Source organism: Ammospiza caudacuta, chromosome 3 (assembly GCF_027887145.1).
Source record: "Ammospiza caudacuta isolate bAmmCau1 chromosome 3, bAmmCau1.pri, whole genome shotgun sequence".
NCBI lineage: Eukaryota > Metazoa > Chordata > Aves > Passeriformes > Passerellidae > Ammospiza > Ammospiza caudacuta.
In genome coordinates, this window is record NC_080595.1 from 84,346,140 (window position 1) to 84,349,893 (window position 3,754).

General features: G+C 41.6%; 1 long non-coding RNA gene across 1 annotated transcript; it reads left to right on the top strand.

Annotated features, from left to right (window-relative positions):
• The first annotated feature begins 344 nt into the window (after positions 1–344).
• Positions 345–3,546, top strand: LOC131556313 (uncharacterized). The gene is made up of 3 exons (XR_009274601.1): positions 345–410; positions 1,734–2,304; positions 3,232–3,546. It is a non-coding gene; the product is annotated as an uncharacterized LOC131556313 (long non-coding RNA).
• Positions 3,547–3,754: the final 208 nt, after the last annotated feature.

Below are 3,754 nucleotides of genomic sequence, written 5' to 3' on the forward strand. Positions count from 1 at the left end.
CTCACTCAGCAAGCAGCGTGCCCTTGCCTCTTCCAGTCAGCTCTTGGTGTTGTGTTGAGGTGACCATGGGGAGCTGGGCTTGCTTTAAGTGCTTCAGAAAGGAAGCCCAGGAAGGGACTTTTGTACTTCCTAGAGTACTTATACATCTATTTGAACTCTACATTGTAGGGGGATAGAATATAAGTAAATAAAGGTAGTATAGAAAGTAATCTTACCCCTAAGGAGGTGCAGCTGAGCCAATTAATAAAGATTAGGAGCAGGCCTGATGTTAACAGGCCACAGCTGCAGCCAATAAGAAGAGTGTTATAAAAGAGTAGATTGGCTGATTGAGGGAACTGGAGTCAGTGGCTGCTGTGAGGACAAGGAGGAGGCAATGCCTGGAGGAGCTGCCTACAAGAAACATCAAGGAGGTACAAAACTCTGGCAATATGGAACCCTTGCAATGTAATGACAGTTGAACTCTTGTACTGTAATGGCAACACTACATGATAACAACTTTTATATTTTTCATGTTCCACAAATGTGCTGATTGCATCTTCAGGTAGTGAAAAGCATCTTTGTGTGAAATGATAAATTGATACATTGATTTGTACCATGTTTGCCCTCCTGTAAATGTCTATGCAAAGTTGCAGGAAAAGAGAGAATCAGAGAGATTATTTGGGGGTTCAGTTTATCACACATCAGAATATGTGCTTGTATGTATACTTGGAATGAATCAGTGCACATGTATCCTTAAGCCTTATATAAGTATACAGATGCATGTGCACACACACTCACCTGAACCAGTAATAATTAATCAGATTGTCAAATAAACAGAAGGGAGGAGCAAAGTTCACAATATCTGTACTTGAGAGGCTTGAGATTTTCAGCAGTGCCTCTGAAGAGATGGGATTTAAGCCTGCTATGGGTCCTACAAAAGAGCATAAAGGGGGGAAAAATGAAGTCTTGTTCTGTCCTATGTGGGCAACAGAGCCCTTTGTGAAGCGTATGTGTGTTTTTGCAGTCCTGGTCTGGGCCAGATGTGAGAAATGTGAGTGTACTTGCCTGCAGCCAGGGTGTAGCAGGGGTCCCTGGAGAACATTGCATTGTGCATGGCACGTACTCTCCATGGCAGATTGTCATGCAAGTAAATGCTGACAGATTCACTTTGCACACCCACCCAGTTTCTTCATTCCCCTCCTGAGTCTGAGCCAGATGTGCTGGCTGTGCTTGTGGCAGAGAGGAGGCTGAGATACTTCATGCTGATGCTGTCTTTGGGTTTGGGGCCTGCTTTTCCTATGAATCTTAATAAAGGCTCAAGAAAGCTTCATTTCCAGGCATTTGACAGGCTACTGCCAGTCCAGAAGCAACAGGGGAGCATGCTGTGCATACTTGCTCGCAGCTGCCCTGCTGGGTTTTTGCTATTAATTGTTCTCTCATGTGCTTTCATGTTCTGCAGGGGGAAAACAAATAGTATCTCCGTGCTGAAAAGAGATGCTTTGGACAAAATGGAGTCAGTACTGTTCTCCTTTGCAAAGCCTTGCTCCTTCAGGACCTATGCTTTCAGAAAAGAGACAGACTAGAGATAATTCAGTGGAATTTGTTGTGTTTAAATTACCTGACAACCACCATGAGTTTCTGCTTTTTCCTGGTTACTGATCTGCCATCATCATCTGTTTCTCATTTAACTGATTGTGGTGTGAGCATGGTTTATGCTGCAGAGGGAATGCCACTTCCTTCTCTCCCCCATGCAGGTCACTTGGAGGATCATTGTCCCCTCCCACTTCAGGGAGTCACTGGCACTGCACTGGTGTTGAGCAAACAGGAGTGAAAGAATCTTCTTGCCTGCTCCTCTCCCACACTCTTCAGTGACCCATCAGCTCTGGCTGCAGGTGCAGAATAATTTGCAGGAGATATTGCTTCTGAAACTGCTGGCTTAGCAAGCCTTGAAAAGAAAGCCAGAAAAGAGGGCATGGTGGATGGTTATAGAGATATATACTTTTAGAAAAAAAAAAAGTTGAGAACTGACACATTGGAACATGGTTCTGCCCATTCCCCGTGACTGGTTCAGCTTTCCTGGCCAGCAAACTGAATCACTATCCAGAGCCTTTAAAAAACCAGTCATCGTCTATTTTCTTCTCCTGGCTTGCATGACTTTGCTCCTTTTCTGGAAAAAAATGTGTATACAAAACCATCACACTTCCAAAAGCATACAAGATGTTAACTATGTGAATTCTCTTGTAGCAGCACAACATTTGGAAAAATGTCTTATTTCAAAAACATTGTTTCTTTAACTCACCCGTAATGAAAATAGAAGCAACCAAGGTATGTATTGACCTCAGCATTGGAAATCTGGGATTTTTAATATTTTTTTCAATAAGTACAAGAATCTGGCCTTGACATTCAAACTGTGTAAAATTCTTTACAGTTTCAAGTTGCAGGCTGATTTTTTTCCTTCTGTTATGTCCTTTAGGAACAGGGATAATCCTGGAGCATTTACTGTAAGGAGAGCTGTCATTCCAAAGAAGTCTTCCCTTTTACTACTCTCATTAGAGTAACATTATTTGAGTTCATAAAAACTGCAAAAAGAAATTATTTCCATGGCCAAATTCTTCCTTCTCAAGTAAGATGTGGATCATAAAAGCAGAAAAAAAACCTGTCTTATTTTCCAGTAAAACTCTTTAGGAGTCGTTTAGGCATCTGCTCCATGTCCATCACAGTGTAGTACCAAATTAGCTCTAAATGGACAAGACTGACACAGGAAACCAGGTGCTTAGTTTGCAAACCAACTCCTCTAAAAAACATGTCATTGGAGATAATTTAAGGATATATTGAAAATGCAGTACAATACAAATGCTTGAAAAGAGTGGTTTAGATTTCATCATGTGAGCTTGACACTCAAAAGTAAAGTGTATTTTTGTCAGATGATCCTCTGTGATAATGATGCCTGGAGATGAAAAATTGAGGCTAGTGGTATTAAAGAGTTTATTATTCAGCTTGCCGGATATTTTGGACAACCTTAAGTGTCCTCATTGGCTTTAGCAGTGAGTTACACAGAATAGAGCATGCATTATTGAGCTTTACAGTCACTAAATAGTGCAGAGTTTCCTGGTGGTTCCCTCCTGCCACATTTGGCATGTCCAGGGTAGCAGTCACCAGAGGAGGATTGTGTGTGTTGAACATGCAGGAGGACTGGGGAGCAGCAATATATGAATTACCATCCTGAATAAAACTCTGTGCCATCAATTCCAGGTTACCACTGCCACACATCTCATAGGATGGGAAAGTAATGTGTCACTGGGCAGCTGTAACAGAACCTGCACACAGACCTTCATTCCAGCTCCTTGATGCATATCCAAGAGTATTTTGGGTTCCTGTGGTGAACTAAAGAAAGATTTCTAGATCCCTCTAGATATGCACAAGTTTATTAATCCTGGCTGTCTTTGTCTTTTTGTGTATTTTAACAAGTACCTGGTTTAATTCATGTGTTTGCGGGCTGGAATTGTCTCAGGCCAATGTGTGAACAACACCTGAGCTGGCTTTGGTCTCCTGGTCTTAAAGGTGAGCACTCCAAAACTTTTATTGATGCAACTGTAACAATTAAGGAACAGGTAAAAAATTTAAATTTGTACTTGAATAATTAAAGAATGGTTTGTAAATAAACTTGCTCTCTGGACCCTGTGTAATAGCTCCTTCTATCACAGTTTCCTTGATTAAGCAGCTCTCAAGGACTTTATAGGTTGAAACCATTTCCACAGAGCCTTCTCTGCATCCC